The sequence below is a fragment of the Hemicordylus capensis genome, chromosome 6 (assembly GCF_027244095.1).
Source record: "Hemicordylus capensis ecotype Gifberg chromosome 6, rHemCap1.1.pri, whole genome shotgun sequence".
In the NCBI taxonomy this organism is placed as follows: domain Eukaryota; kingdom Metazoa; phylum Chordata; class Lepidosauria; order Squamata; family Cordylidae; genus Hemicordylus; species Hemicordylus capensis.
Window position 1 is genome coordinate 81,462,603 of NC_069662.1, and position 17,490 is coordinate 81,480,092.

Here is a 17,490-nt window from a genome sequence, read left to right on the forward strand (position 1 = left end):
CTTTGGGGACAGGGAGCCATCTTACTGTATTTATTATGTCTCTATGTAAACTGCTTTGGAAACTTTTGTTGAAAAGCTGTATGTAAGTATTTGTTGTTATTGAATGCCTGTCCAGAGCTGTTTAAGTTGATAATGGCATTCTGGAGCATGTCTCAGGGATGGCCCAAGACATTTTGCCACTCCTGGTGTCCACACCTGTGATACTAGAGAATTGCCCAGAATTCCATGCAATGTTGTAGGGGATGCTGGAGCACACCTCTCATCTGGGGATCCTTTAAAAGTATTTCTGCCACACACAAGTGCTTTCTTGTGCAGCCCAAAAGTCAACCCTATTTATGGTTATTCAGAAATGTAAATGTTAATGGAGGTCATCTCTTTCAAGCTTAATAAAGTTAAAAACAAATGTCTTTTGGGAAGGTTTAGTTGACTTCAACAAAAAGAACCTTTACTTGTACCTGTGTTACATGCTGTACTTTATGCACACTGAAAATACATCACTTTGGGTTACTTCAAATGATCAATCTCACATCAGTTAAACCAAAACTGAGGATTCCAGTGGCACATGCACTTCCCCACAGCATGTTGTGTGAACCCAGCAGTTTTTGGCGATCACTGGCTGGTACAGAGCCAAACCAATATTAAGCCAACACAGACAAATCAAGTTCAAAACTAATAGTACGGATCTCAGATTAATGTCAGTTTGCTGCAGCATGAACCAAACTGAGTATGGGGTGTTATTTAACAAAGAAAACTGGAAAAGCCTGGGTTCACTCAACTTGCTCTGTGAGAGAATGCATGCCTTCGGGATCTCCGGTTTTTGTTTGACATAAAATCAATTGAGTGAAGCAGCCCATCCTCACCGAACACGTTAAATAAGTACTGGACAGTGATTAGGGTCATGTTCCTTTGAAGAAAAAAAAAAAGATACTTTACCTACTTGGAGTGGGAGGAGAGGGAGAGGGAGAGAGAGAGATTCACAAATCAGGTTTAAACTATCACAATCTACAGATGGAGTTAAGCAGTCTAGGAAAGCAAGCTAGAAATTCACACTGCATCATAACAGAACATCCAGAAGTTCTATTGAATTAAATGGATCTTACTCACAAGTGTGTATAGGATTACAATCACTAAGTATTTCACATTTCACTTAAATGAAAGTTACAGCAAAAATAACACATACACTTGCATTTCTCCCAAGTGAAGTGAACAGCTATAAATATTTGTTCACTGAGAACTAACCTGGCATACTGTACCTACATTTGGACTTGGAGACTTCTAGGGGACTGACAGTGGTCACCAATTTAATTGCGGAGCAGATTACCATATCATAAAATGTCCACTTTTGGATGCACAAATGAGCATTTGGAGCATAATTTCCCCCTCATGTCACCGCTATTGTTTACAGATGAATTGGTTGCTTGGTGCAATTATCTGAAGAACCTTTGTATACATCTCACACATAAGAGAGGATTCTGATTGAATTTGGTTTCCAGCTGACTGCATGACTATTTCATTTCTGCCGAGAAAATGGGAATGGGACTGGACACGCACTATCACAATTAAACTAGCTTCCTTGTCATAATAACTTGTACTGGGAATATTTGCTATTCAGTCATTCTGGAGCCTCAGTATCCTGAAGAGAGTCTCCCCTACCCACAACAGAGCCATTCTCAGTTACTTTTAAAGTAACCTATTTAAAATAATATATGTCTTCCTACAAGGACATACATGACAAAGAGTGCATACAACTATGCTTCAGTATTTCCATCTGTGATCTTAATTTGCCCCTTTACTTCTCCTCAGTCTCAACCCTTCTTTTGATTACAAATTATCTGCATGTGATGTTCCATTTTCACATGCTGAAAATATATTTATTTTCTCATTAACACATGCTGATACAGATACCAGTCTATGAGCATCAAGGCATTCCAATCAAGAGGGATGTGAGGCATCACAAACCTACCATTAAGATTACCTTCACAATTCACACACATTTTTATTTAGCTCTCTCTTGCAATCCCATCCAGTTATTATGCATGGCTGGCATGGTTACAGGGTATCAACATTTACAAGCTCCTTTTCATTCCTGTGTGGAACTGGAGATCAGCTAAAAAATAAAACAAAAAACAATGGAAATGTCTACCAATGCTTTTCCAAATGGCAATTGAACGCAGCTTCGTACACTTGGGCTGGCAGGGGTGGGTGGGTGAGTTCTTACAAGGAAACAATATACAGCAATGTCAGGACAGCGACAGCCCTGCAAACTGTATATAAGATGTTTGAACCTCAAGCCACTGTATTTGGATAAGTGGCTTAGATTTTTTAAATTTTTTATAATAAGGGCATAACACTATAGTGAAGAAACATATGCCATTGAGCGAGAAGGGGACTTTGGAAATATTATGAAAATTCATTTGGATCAAAAGGAGTCTGGAGGCACTATGCCTTCATGAGAGCAATACTTGGAAAGTCACTGAGGAAGACGAGTCGAAACGTGTCTGACATTATAAAGATCTATATTACTTGTAGAATTGTCTACATCTACATGATCTAGACAACATATGTCTTAGGACTCTTATAATATTTGAACTTATTGTATTAACATATGTATAAGGACTTTTCATATATTATGATTTTAAAAAATTCATTAAGTTTTAAACAATTTTATGCAGCATTATTAACCTTTACTTTTTTGTAGTTATATATTATTAACCTAGGGCCATTTTGGAGTTTTTTCTGTTCTTTTGTATTGCTTTGGTTTACCTTTTGGATTAGGTTCATATCCCGTTTTGTTTTGTGTATCGTAGCGACAGAAGGTGCCATTCATACAGCCTATGGCATTATTCAGCTTTCCCCCTGACAACTCACAGTTACTGTGCATTATATGCATCTAAAAAAATAGCACTCAGAATAGCTTAACTTTAAGCTGCAGTAAAGTTGCCCATTTAGGGAAATTTCTGATGAGTAACCTAAACATTAATTCACTGCTAGAAATACAGTGTGTGTGGCAGACTAAATGCAGACATCGAACAACATTGTCCAGTTTGGTGGCTCAGCTCCTTTCTGGTCCTTCAAGAATGGAAGACTCCAGGAACACAATAGAGCCAGTTTTCTCCTGGGTGTTCGGATGATTTGGGAAAGCATCTTCCTCCTTTTTGGCTCTGCCTGACTCCATGTGCCCTGTAGCTTAGTTGGAACCTTTTATAATACTTCCTCTGGAAGTTCCAATGGAACACTTTAAATTCTAATTTTAATCTGCCAAAATGAGCTGTTTGGGATGTTTTTTGGAACCAGTGCAAGAACAAACTTGAATTACTTGTGCTTCTCGTCTATGCTTTCAAGTGTCATTGGAGAGGGAGAGTTTAAAATTTCCCTGGCAGGAAGATGCATGTTGTGTGTCTCTGTCATGAGGATAGTGCTTATTCATTTTCTTATAAGGGAAATACACATCACTTCTTTTCCTTGGAGAAATTTGCTACTATCTAGAACATCCTAAGTTGCTGAAAAGTACCACATACAAACTCAATTTCATTTCCCCCCCATAACAGAATAAATTAAATCAAGGAACTACAAGTTTAAAGTGTATCTTTGTTCATATTTCTGCATTCAGAATAACATTGGTGGTTACTAACTGAGTTCATGCTTCTTCTTCCACTGCTTCTTTGGAATGTCGACTAAAAAAACTAGCATAAAAACACACACAGAAAACAAAAAGAGCAGCTTTTAACTTATTTGATGAGTCCAGTTAGAATGTTTTCAGTGTGCATTTAATGCAGCATATAGATAGAAAGATATACGTAAAGATCCTTTTTACTCAGTTAAATCGACAAAACTTTCTGTAGAAAAATATTTGCTTTGCAACTCTAAAGTCATAAAGTGACAGTCTACATTTATATTTACAGAAATCAAGTTATCTACAGTCTATTGTATTCACTTCAGCTTTAACTGTATTATATATTTTGTTTCAGTATTCTGTACATTTATTAGGCTTCCAAAATATTTCCTAGTTGCAAGACAAGAGTGCCCAGATTTTCATCTGACACTTATTGGAAAATAACTTTTACCATCTGCAAACTCTCCAGTGTGAAATATGACCAAAATATCGTAACACTTGATGTAGACTTTATTTTCTTTTGAATGAGTATGTATGAGCAATGATTCACTGTTTGGACAAAGCAAAACGTATTCAGTTTTGGCAGGGCTACCTGGGAGAATGGACAGCGTGATCTATCTTTGCAATTCTATCATGGACCACATTCAGGAAGCAGACAATCAGTTCTGTCTGGTATTTGTTTCAAGATACACTATAACATGTGTTGAAGCTTGCAACCTATTGCTCAATATTCAGCCAAGCTCAGGAAGAGGGTGCTTCTCTACTTAAACTGAGACTTGAATTTCTTGAACATAAATTTTTCTCACCTGAATACAGGAGAACCTCCGTATTTGCAGGGATTCCATTCTCTGATGCTACCACGAATATGGAAACCGTGAATATAGAGGCAATGGGGCAATAGGTTTGTGGGGGTTAGGTTCTTGGAGGTTTGGCAAATGTTCCAAAAATGGGGAAATGGCCCTAAAAGGGGGGGGGGGAGTGCCTACCATGACACGTGCTTCCCCAGAAGCATAGCAATGCCCCCCAATAACATAATATTGACTCAAAATTATGGGATTTTTGCCCTTTTTCTGCAAAAAGAGCCATTTTGAGGCCCCCGATCTCAAAATGGTGGTCAGAAATGACCTCCAAGGTCTTTTACAGCCATCCCCAATCCACAGATACGTGAAAATTAACCTCTTAGTTGCTGATTTTTTCCTGTATATACCAAGGTCAGGTGCCAATTCCCCGACTGCGGATATGCATAACTGTGGGTATGGAGTCCGTGATTAACATGGCTGCTTATACAAATATGAATGTGAGTCTCTCCCTCTCCCTCTTACTCCCCCCCCTCTATAAAATCTCCAGCCATATCACTGAAGCCTTCCAAAAATTCCGATCAACAGAAGCCTTGCACAGTAATCTTACCTCTAAAAAGCAATATAGGTGGACCTCCTTACTCACAGATTTGTTATCTGCAGTTTCACATATCCGCGGTCGGGGAAATGACACCCAACCTCAGCATATGTGGAAAAAACCCACGTTGACCCCACACATCTGTGGGTTGGGGGTGGCCAGAAATGACCGCAGAGGTCATTTCTGGCCACCATTTTAGGACTCAGATCCACAAAATAGCTCCTGTCCCCCGCAAAAAGTAAAAAACCTTTTTGGCCGATTTTCAGCTATTTGGGGGCACAATGCAACTCAGTGTGAGCAGCAGAGACAGGTAAAGCACTCCCCCTGGAAAATATTTCTGGTTTCTGTCCCAGTTTGGGTCATTTTCAGCAGAAAATGGCTGACCAGGAATGGAACCCTCATGATCCCATAGGGATCAATGCTTCCTTATTTGCAGTTTCCTTATCCATGGTACAGCCGTGGAACAAAACCCCCCTGAATAAGGACACCCACCTGTACCGGCATTAAGATCTCTCTCCCCTAATGCTCAATAGAATTGCACACCATGTTTTGAGCAGAGGAGAACTAGCTGTGCCTTCAGTGCTCTACACATTGGGAATAAGTACTCTCTAGTGCTTGGGGTGTTCCTGGGAGGGATAAGTGAAGTATGTAGTGAAAATTTGTAGTATAGATTTGCCCTATGTCTGACATGGCATCCATCTCGTCCTGCTAAGTCTGAAGACCTTGAGGCAAACATCACTTTTACATTTGTTCAGAGGCAGCTGCTTGTTCACCAGCACAGAGTTTCTCCTTGTTTCTGTGGCTGGGAGGGAGGACCTGCAGTATAAACAGCAATGCAGGATGGAATACTTTCCAGCACCCCAGAATTAGGCATTACAGTTGACCAGTATTAATCAGCATGTTTCATGTGTGCCATTTGATACACTGCTTTGTAAACTGATAAGGCAATTCATCACCTTGATAAGTTATCTGCTTGCAATACTTTTCCTTTAGGAAACTTTTCAAAGTTAAACTGGGTGGACTTATTTGACAGCCAACGTGCAGATCTGTACTAATGTGCATGCACAGAATGCTGGATTGTTGGCAACTGTCCTCCCGAGACTAAAGTAAGACAAATAAGCTCATTTGCTCAGTGACAGCAACCCCGAACTTATGAACTAGTACTTCAATGAGGCAAAGTCAGCATATGTTAATCACACACAACATCTTGCTTCCCTTTTCTCTCACAAACAATTAACAAGTTTCTCTAATGGCACTTTCAGGAAGAAAGAGCAAAATGAGAGGTTATGGTTTTTAATGAGACATTTAAAATTTAAGCAGCAACCATCTCAATTTGTCATCAACTATAGAGAAAAAATTGGTACTCTTGATTTAGTCATGCAGCCTTATGGTGCAACCTTGTGACATGTGGTAGTTGTCGCTTTTGACACAAGAGCAATTGCATTTAACATTCTCTGTGAAATTAAGTGAATGAGAAAGCATAGAAATTCCTGCAATATATAAGCCTCTGAAGCATGGGGATAGCGGGTGGGGGGAAGAGCCCCACCCAAGATTGGTGCATGGTGGCTGAGCTTCTACAGGGATAATGAAGCAAAAAAAGAGACTAGTTGTAGTGAAGGATGATTTACTAATCAATAAAGGAGATGTTCAGTCTCCCTATTCACTATAGGACCCAACAATTGACTGTAGAGGCTTGCTTGTGTGATTGGCTATAGAGCAGAGCTTAGCTGTGGAGGGAGGAGTCCAGCTAAACTAAGGACAGGCTCTGAGAACTATTGTGTGTAGAGTGTGCATGTGTGAGCTGAAGTTTAGAAGAGGGATCAAAGGTCCTGAACAGTAAGCCTCCAGTGATCGATCTATCTATCTATCTATCTATCTATCTATCTATCTATCTATCTATCTATCTATCTACCTACCTGATAGATAGATAGATAGATAGATAGATAGATAGATAGATAGATAACCGCCCTTCCAAAAATGGCTCAGGGCAGTTTATTAACATGCATGAACTGATTGTGTCTATTCAGTACAGTTGATGGAGATTCCCTGCAAATGTAACTTTTAATTTACTTTGGACCTATTTATAGCTTGTGCTGGCTGCTCTCATCTTTTTAAGTAGAGCAGGCTTCATCTAATCTGTCCAAGTGAATGCATATTTACTCAGAAGTAAGTGAATTCACTAAGACTTCCTAGGTAAGTGTGTATACAAATGTAAGCTCATGCCTTTATTATTATTATTATTATTATTATTATTATTATTATTATTATTATTTCAATTTTTATACCGCCCTTCCAAAAATGGTTCAGGGCAGTTTACACAGAGAAATAATAAATGAAGATGGATCCCTGTCCCCAAAGGGCTCACAATCTAAAAGAAACATAAGATAAACACCAGCAACAGTCACTGGAGGTACTGTGCTGGGGGTGGATAGGGCCAGTTACTCTCCCCCTGCTCAATAAAGAGAATCACCATGGTAAAAGGTGCCTCTTTGCCCAGTTAGCAGGGAACCATATAATTATATGGTTGTTGTGTAGGCCTCCACTTTATCTGAATAATTCCCCTGCTAACTTGGCAAAGAGGCACCTTTTAACATGGTGATTATCTTTATTTAGCAGGGGGATAGTAACTGGCCCTATCCACCCCCAGCACAGTACCTCCAGTGACTGTTGCTGGTGTCTTATCTTATGTTTCTTTTTAGATTGTGAGCCCTCTGGGGACAGGGAGCCATTTTATTTATTTATTATTTCTCTATGTAAACCACCCTAAGCCATTTTTGGAAGGGTGGTATAGAAATCAAATAAAAACAAAACAAAACCAACCAACCAACCAACCAAACAAACAAACAAATAAACAAACAAACCGTGTGGTGTCTGCAGATGGGAGGGCAGCAATGTACTCAGAGGATGGAGAAATGCCTCAGACAAATTAAAACAGATGTATCTCTAATGGCAAAAGGTCTAGGAGGAAAGAAAACAAAATACAAACACTCTGTTCCTTCTCCTCTCCAACTCTCTGCAAAGATTAGTATTATTTTTCTCCAGTCCCCAAAAGGTATCCCATCATGAAACAGGTTGAAACAATCATCTCAGCATCAGATTTGAGGCAGTATTTGCCCTGCTTCTCCCAATGTTGTCTTGTGCCTCCTCTTTCTCTCTCCAGCTTGCCAAAGGAGACCTATCAACTCCCCTATGAAGCTGATGTGATCTCCCTCCTGCTGTGAGTGAGAGGAGGCAGAGTAGTCATGTGCACAGACTGGTTCGGAGGCCATTCTAAAGGCCTCCAGACCGGTCCAGACACGGGGTGGTTTTGGTTCGGGAAGATGGGGTGGGGTGTTCCAATAAGGATAGGGGGGCTTTACTTACCCCTCCCAACAACCGTGCCATATTTTATTGAGCAATCGGGTGGCAGGATATCTCCCTGCCGCCCGCTTCATCCCCCGCTCGGTGGCTCGGCTCCTCCTTTTGTATTAAGAATCGGGTGCCAGGATAGCTCCCTGCTGCCCCTTTCAAAGCCCCACTCAGCTAGCGGCCATCCCCAAGAAGACCCATGCCGCCCCCAAGACCCCTGCCGCCCCCTTCTTGCGAAATCCTCCCTTTGCAAGAGGGCGGCAGGAGAATGCCCTGCCGTCCCCTTCCCCTTTGCTGGCTTGGCTGCAAGCCATTTGCAGCCAAGACGGCAAAGGGGACGGCAGGGAGTTCTCCTGCCGCCTGTTTTCTAAAAGGAGCAGTTCCTTTTAGAAAATGGGCGGCAGGATAACTCGCTGCCGTCCCCTTTGCCGGTTTGGCTGCAAATGGCTTCTAAGAAGCCATTTGCGCGCACGCGCGCAAAAGGCTTCTTTGAAGCCATTTGCAGCCAGACCGGCAAAGGGGAAGGGGACGGCAGCGAGTTATCCTTCCGCCCTCTTGCAATGGGAGGGATTTCGCAAGAAGGGGGCAGCAGGGGTCTTCTTGGGGGCGGCCGCCAGCCGAGCGGGGTTTTGAAGGGGGCGGCAGGGAGATATCCTGCCGCCCGAATTCTGAATACGAAAGGAGGAGCCGCCGCCAAGCGGGGTTTTGAAGCGGGTGGCAGGGAGATATCCTGCCGCCCGATTGCTCAAGGAAATACGGCGTGGTTGTTGGGAGGGGTAAGTAAAGCCCCCCTATCCTTATTGGAACCCCCCACTCCAGTGCCGGACCGCAGCTCCGCGGTTCCGTGCACACCCCTAAGGCAGAGGTGGTGGCTGTCTAGCTTAGTCAGCACTAGGATGGGTGAGTAAGGAGCAGCAGGGCCAAAGGAATACTCTGGCCCCACGGCTCTACCTACACCCCAAGGCCATTCTCACAACCCTGCAAAGCTGAGTTGGAGTGGCAAACCCAGGATAGAGAGGCACATGTGGAGCTTTGGGACCCACTCCTCCCCAAGGAAAAAGGTAAACAGCTCCTTCCTACTTCAACAGCCCAACTTGTGTGTAATTTGGTCTGTTGGCAGCAGCTCCTGACAGTCCGGCTGGCTCCTGACCATAGAGTGCCACCTACAGAGCAGCCCGGAAGCAGAGCTGCTGCATTGATGCGGGCAGCCTCTCCACTGCCCATACAGTGCATTGTGGGATACTGGAGGACTTACTATTCCAGATCCCTTCTGCAGAGATCTCTGCTGTGCTGGTCGTGTGGGTGCACAGCACGTCAGAGCACTGGAGAGCCTTTACTCATGTGGGAGAAGATAGGTATGCTCCTGACATCCCTCCAGCTTTCCTTAGCCCCAAGGTTTTTGGTCATGTGAATGACCTTCCTGAGTGTTGGCCTGCTCAGGACAGCCACACCCAGCTGGCTCCCTTCCCCTTTCATGTGGGGCTACCAAAAGATCCGCACCACATCACAGGATAATCTGGGTGTGTGCGTACATACACACTCTCTTAGATTATTTGAACAAAGAAAATTGCTTGATGCATAGTTACTGATTGCCTTAAGCCCCCACACTTTTAAAGCACTTCTGGGGCCCTGCTGAAGTATCAACATAAATATGTGTTGGCACTGCTAAGGAAGAGAATAGAATGGTCATATGCTGCTGAAAATGCAGAGGCATTTGCAAGTTGAGAGTAGCTCAGAAGACAGCCAACTGCATAAGAGAACCACAAGACTCTATATTTAAAAAAAGGAATTTCACTACTTAATGATCCAATATGATGGGAAGCAGAAGGAAGGAGCAGCAAATAAGAGTCTTCTAACTCTTGTAAGCAAGAGTTTTCGGAATTAAAACTCTTTAATTAGTGAGCAAATTTTTTTAGGAATGAATGAGTATCATTTGACCTGCTCTCACCTATTATGTAATGAGGTTCCTTATTGGTGTGGTTTGTCTCCCTGGAGTTTCCTCCTTTGAGGGAAGTGGTAACAGGCTAAATTCTTACTTGACATCTTTCTCATTACAAGTTGAAGACCCACTGTGTGTGTGTGACACATTTGCATTAAATAGCCTTAAGTATGTATCAGGAGTAATGATGATGAGTATAATTAATAACTTGGGAACAATACTGTGGGCACGGTTATGGGACACAGAAAATGCTTCCCTTTTAAATACTCATTTAAGTACTCTGATTACATGTATAAAAAGATACTTGTTTCAATGCACACTTATATTTTAAGCAGCAATGAGGACTTTTCACAGGGGCAACAGTTACGCATACAATACCAATAGAAAAAAATAATCAGTGCTATACCTGGTATAGTTTATTCTAGGTATACCTAGACTGTGAGGACAAGAGGCTCAAGATCAAGTGGTAGACATAGGGACATAGGAAGCTGCCATATACTGTGTCAGCCCATTGGTCTACCTAGCTGAGTATTGTCTTCAGAGGCGTAACTAGGGAAAACGGCACCCGGGGCAAGCACTGAAATTGCGCCCCCCCGCCACCGCCCCCCAGCATACATCTGACTGACACACATGTGTTTTTTTCCTCACAACAACCCTGTGAAGTTGGCTTGAATCTCAAACAACAGAATTATGATGCAATGATGATACACACTACATTATACTTAGGTTTTTCCTCACAAGCAACAACCCTGTGGAGTTGGCTTGTATCTCAAACAGCAGAATTATGATGCAATGATGAAACACACTACATTATACTTAGGTTTTTCCTCACAAGCAACAACCCTGTGGAGTTGGCTTGTATCTCAAACAACAGAATTATGATGCAATGACGATACACACCACATTATACTTAGGTTTTTCCTCACAAGCAACAACCCTGTGGAGTTGGCTTGTATCTCAAACAACAGAATTATGATGCAATGATGATACACACCACATTATACTTAGGTTTTTCCTCACAAGCAACAACCCTGTAGAGTTGGCCTGTATCTCAAACAGCAGAATTATGATGCAATGATGAAACACACCACATTATACTTAGGTTTTTCCTCACAAACAACAACCCTGTGGAGTTGGCTTGTATCTCAAACAACAGAATTATGATGCAATGATTGATGATACACACCACATTATACTTAGGTTTTTCCTCACAAGCAAGAGACAATCTCCAAAGGTCCTGGCATATAACCCCCTCCCCCATTTTTCTTGCCAAACTTTGTGTCTTTAGCAGGATACCACAGGCACTTGTTAAAGCTAACACTGCAGATTTTTCTGAGATGGAGCTGTTATAGGAGCACTTCAGCGTAAACTGAGATCACAAGGCAAGCTTTCACAGTGCAAAAACGAGCATGCCAGCAAGCAGAACTCATGGTAAAACTCTCTTGAAACACCTTGTAACAATGCACAGGCAGCTATGTTACACTGCTTGAGTCAACTCACACTGCTGTACTACCCAGGCTGTGGGAATTGACTCTCAGTTCCATATACATGCATGCATTTAAGATTGAGTGCCAAAGAATCTTTATGATTGTTTTTCTTTCTTTTGGGGAGGAGAGAGGAGCGTATAATGCAAACATTAACACCTGTTAGGCATCTGAGAACCATAGTTGGGCAGCTAAATAAAAGCCTGATTCTTTAATATGTTTTTCCTCCACATGTGGCTTCTGTAGTTTTTGCAACTCATTCAATTTCTCACCCTGACACTTGGCCTGCTGCTTCCACCCGCCCGCCGCCGAATTCTTTCTTCCGTGCGGGTGTCCGTGTGTGTCCTCGTTGTCCTGCCTGCACCTGCTGCAGTGCAGCCCCAGCCCCAGCAACCACGCTTTCCTCCGCGACGGCGACCGCGCCACCACGTGCAGGCGAACAGAGGAGGATGGACGCACCGCACGCATGCGCAGCACGACACGGCACGCCGGCCGAGTTGCGCATGCGTGCGTCACTGACTAGAGACCCTCTGGCTGGCAAGCCCCTAGAGGGCCTCTTTCTGGCTGTTCCAGACTAAGCGAGCGACGGAGCGAGCGAGCCTCAGCCAAGGGCAGGCACAGTGAGCAGCATGAAAGGCGCCCACCAGGGCGCCAGCCGCCACCAAGCCAGGTCACTGACTGGCCGCCAGCAAAGCAATGGGGGGGGCGCGGGCGGTGCGGAAGGGACCGCTCGTGGGGGAGGGGGCGCCGACGCGCTCCCTTGACTGCTGCAGCGCTGCTGCACTGAGCAGGAGAAATTTGTATTTACAATTTTTTTTTAAAAAAAAAATTGGTCATGGCGGCACCCCCCATGTGACCCGAAAAGATGGCACCCGGGGCACGTGCCCCCCCTGCCCCCTATAGTTACGCCTCTGATTGTCTTCACAGACTGGCAGCAGCTTCTCCAAGGTTGCAGGCAGGAATCTTTCTCAGCCCTATCTTGGAGATGCCAGGGCGGGAACTTGGAACTTAGAATCTCTTCCCAGAGTGGCTCCATCCCCTGAGGGGAACATCTTACAGGGCTCACACACCAAGTCTCCCATTCATATGCAACCAGGGCAGACCCTGCTTAGCTAAGGGGACAAGTCATGCCTGCTACCACAAGACCAACTCTCCTCTGTTCTACCAAGACAGATGAAACCATGGAGAAGGTTCACAAGCTGCAGAACACCACTTGATCTTGAGCCTCCTGTCCTCGCTGTTGATACAATAAGGGTGGTGGGGGTTGATCTGCCCCTTATCCTACCACATGCAGCCAACAAGCTGCCTCAGATGTTCGTTTCTGAGATACATGGGTGATTTTGGAGAAGGAAAGATAACACACACACACACACAGACACAGACACAGACACACACCCCTGTGAGTTTTAATGGGCTTTATTAAGGCTAATGATTACAAATGTAGGTGATTAGGCATATAAGCAAGTAGTTATCAATTTCATTTTTCTATTATTGTAGTGCAGAGTTCAGTAACAGCTAAAAGCATTCCTAAAATCATTTCCCCCTTTGCCAAAATGCAGAGCTGCTAGCTAGGAAAGAGTTTTGGCCTCACTAAGAAGCTGTCAGTCATGTTATCAGCTAAGCAAGCTGAGCAATTCAGCTTCTGTGTGCATGAGTGCCTTATATTGCTGCTACTTAGCAACAAGGGAAAACAATTCCCTCAACCTGGCAATTCAATCAGTGTTTCCCCTTTAATTTGTTCTAATAATTTCTATGACAGTTAACTCATACCAATAATAAGTGCAAGGCATCTTTGACTCTTAACAGAAAAAGCATTTCTTTCTAACCAATTTCTAAATGCTGAATAGCTTAAAACAGTTTCCTTTCATTAGGAGCAAGTAGTTCAAGGACTTTTGCTATCTCCTGATTGTTCCAAAACAATCCAGAAGCTGTGTTGAATGTAACGTCCCCCATAGTACAAAGTAGGCAGTATTATCTATATGTGCAGTTTCTGATGATTTTCTAAATTAGCTAGATATGATTACCATTAAACTATGTTGGTTGGCATTATGCATACATAAACAGCAGGCACGGAGCCAGCCGAGTGGCAGCCTGGGTCCAGCCCCACATAGAGGCCCCTCTGATGATGTCCTGTGCGCATGACATCACACGCACTGGGCGTGCCCCGAGAGAAATTCCCTCCCCACCCAGGAGTGAGTGCTTGCCCATCCTTTTCAGGCAGCAAGCATTGCCTGAAATGATAGGGAATGGCTCGCTCAGGCTCTTCGGAGATCGAGGCAATGCCCTCTTTGCATGTTATGTCACGCGCAAAGGGGGTGGTCTAAAGTTCCGAAGAGCCCGAGCAAGCCCTTCCCTGTCATTTCAGGCAGCGCTTGCTACCTGAAAGCATGTATTCTCCCTTTTTCTCCCCAGAGAGGGAGAGAAAGGGAGAATAATGCTTTCAGGCAGCAAATGCTGCCTGAAAAGGATGGGCAAGCACTCGCTCGGGGGTCCCAGTAGCTTGGGTGTGGGTGGTGGGGGATTGTTCGGGGCTCTTCCGGGGCCCTAGGCACGTCCCCCTGGGGGCTTCAGTGGCCCCTACCATTGGCGGCCTGGGTTCTTTGAACACATTTGCACAATGATGGCTAAGCCCCTGATAAACAGCCAGAGGACAAAAGCAAGGACTATGCAATCAATCCAGTTCTATTTACCTCAGAGACGTGACTGTAATGGTATGTGGCAAAAGATTTCCCCAGTCAACCCCTTCAGAGGCCCCTCTCATAGCTGTTTCCTGGGCAATAAACTAGGTTCAGTCTCAGGTTCTGAGACACCTAGTCCAAAACATCAAGCCCCTGTCATGCTCACATTGTAGTCTAAAGCTTGAAGCCCTTACCATATTCATGTTCTTTATATCCAAGTTCTTCCTTGCCATATGAAAACAGTGGGTAAGTCTCCCTCTCCTTTCATGTAATATCTATGTAGTTGCCTTACATAATAGCAAACAATATCAAGTAAACCAGAATCATTATGTTTCCATGAACCATCAGTAGCACAGCCAATACACAAATTGCAAATAATAGAACAGATGATGAATAATGGTTGTGGATATATACATTAATGGATACAGCCTTTAGAAAGCATCTTTGTGTTCACTACAAAAGAAAAACCAGATATAATTTTACCTATATATTATCATTCTTTTCTCTTCCAAAATAGATATAAATAGGATAAAGCTGACAGACATCCATAACGCTCTCAGTGCATATCTGTAATATTTCCAACTTTCTATTTCTTCCTTTGTCCTCATGCAATTTTCTTTCTCTACAACACATTACAGAATATGTTCTCCAAGCAAAATAACTAATTTGAAAAGGTATATCAGCAGCCACTTTTACTGCAAGTATGCTGGGGTGGAGGGGGGAAAGGGGGAAATGTCTCTAACCTTGTATCCTGCCTGTCCTCAAACTTTTGATATGCACATTTTCACAGTCTTCTTACTCATTTTGCAGGTCAGTCTGTATGTGATGTTACCATGTTTGCTACCATGCCCTGTGACTATACTTCTTTTGAAGTGGCAGGGAAGGGGAGTTATCTGAACCCATTACAAATGTGCATAAAGCGAAATGTTTTGGGGATAGTTGGCCACAGATAAAGGCAAGTCGGTCTTATGGTACCCCTAAGGGAACAGCAGAGTGGGAGAGGGGTGTGTGTGATAAAGTTAAAGACACACATACACAGGCTTGGCTGCCTTAGCCTGCTCTTGGCTGCACGTGTGAATAGACTCATTGTATGGTTAGTCTCTTGTGTAAAGGTAAAGTGTGCTGTTGAGTCAGTGTCGACTCCTGGAGACCACAGAGCCCTGTGGTTGTCTTTGACAGAATACAGGAGGGGTTTACCATTGCCTCCTCCTGTGCAGTATGAGATGATGCTCTTGTGTATCCTTATCCTAAACAGAAATGAAGCTTAAGTAATGTCCATGTTTCATTCACATTCGTTCCTTCTTTCCTTTGCCTCTCCCTTCTCACTGTTGTTCCCCACCCCTGTTAAAATTTAAATTGTAAGCTCCTTGGTGCAAGGACCTGTCCCCCTTTTTTTGGTTACACCAAATGTTGCAGGATGGTGCATTAAAAAATTAGAATAATGGGCAGAAACCAGATTGGTTAGCCACGACTAAGCACAATGGAAATCAGTGAGACAAGTTGGCCATGATTAATTTAAGTCTCATTAATTTTCAGGGGATTTAGTCCTGACTAACTTTCTCTGATGCAGCTCAGTATTTTGAAAATCCCCTTGCATTTTCTGAAAGCATATTTCCCCATCTCTGCTTTGAACCACTCTTAGCAGTGCAAAATTGAGGGAAATACTATTATACAGTCAGAAGAAATAGAAAGTTGATCTTCAAATTTGCCATCCTTATTCAGATGGTTGAAATGTTTCACAGAGTAAACCTTGGGCATTAGAATATGTGTCTTCCTGTTAAACTATATGGCAAACAGGACCAAGGGGAAGCTTCTTCATGGATGTGTTTGTTTTTACAAAGTCTTAATACACAGCCATTTTGTATAGGAAGAAAACAAATGCCAGAAATTACAACATAAGAGGAAATTAAAATGAATTAACTTCATTAATGCATCACTGAGGGAGGGCAGAGTGCCCACTAGTTTGAAGGAGGCAGTGGTTAAACTGCTTCTCGAGAAGCATACCTTGGATCCCTCAGTGATGGATAGTTACAAGAGAGTCTCCAATCTCCTATGGTTGGGCAAGGTGATTGAGAGAGTGGTGGTTAATCAACTACAAGTGGTTTTGGAGGAAACAGGTTATCTAGAGTCATTTCAAACTGCCTTTAGAAGAAAGGGAAATGCCGGATGCCCAAGCTGGTTTCAGAAAAGGCAGATGAACAAGCTATATCATCGCCGATGCAAGTTGTATTTACGCACAAACTGTAATATACCCAGAAATACAGAAGAGTTTACTTAGAAAATAATTAATCATCATCTAAAGAGTCTGGATTGCACAAACCATCACACTATATCCTTAATATCATAATGCTCAGGATCATCAAATAATGCTCAGGATCATCCAATGCAGATTAGAGCCCTACGTAGAAAGAGAAATGCCACATTTTCAAGCTGGTCTCAGAAAAGGCTGAGGAACAAGAGACATAATTGCTGATGGACATTGCTGGATAAACGAGAAAGCCAAAGAATACCAAAAAGAAGTCAATATGTGCTTTATTGACTACAGAGAAGCTTTCGATTGTATCGACCATGTCAAGTTGTGGAATATCCCAAGGAAAATGGGCATCCCAGAACATCTCATTGTTCTCATGAGAAACCTATAGAAAGGACAGGGACCCACACCTAAGACAGAACATGGTGAAACAGACTGGTTCCAGATTGGCAAAGAAGTAAGACAAGGCTGCATACGTTCTCCCTATTTATTCAACTTATATGCTGAACATATACTGTACTGAGAGAAGCTAGATTGGAAGAAGATGAGCGTGGCTTTAAAATTGGAGGAAGAAACATCAATAACCTGCGCTACACTGATGACACCACTCTGATAGCTGAGAATGCGGATGATCTGCAAGCTCTAGTAATGAATGTCAAGGAGCACAGTGAAAAAAATAGGACTACAACTAAATATAAAGAAGACTAAACTAATGACAATGGGTAAACTAATTTAAAAGACTAAACTAATGATAGCAACCAGCCTCAGAATTGACAATGAAG

At 43.0% G+C, this 17,490-nt stretch overlaps 1 protein-coding gene across 3 annotated transcripts in view; it reads right to left on the reverse strand.

Annotated features, from left to right (window-relative positions):
• CNTNAP2 (contactin associated protein 2) overlaps positions 1–17,490 on the reverse strand; it is a 1,803,519-nt gene that overhangs the window by 421,515 nt on the left and 1,364,514 nt on the right. The window lies entirely within an intron of this gene.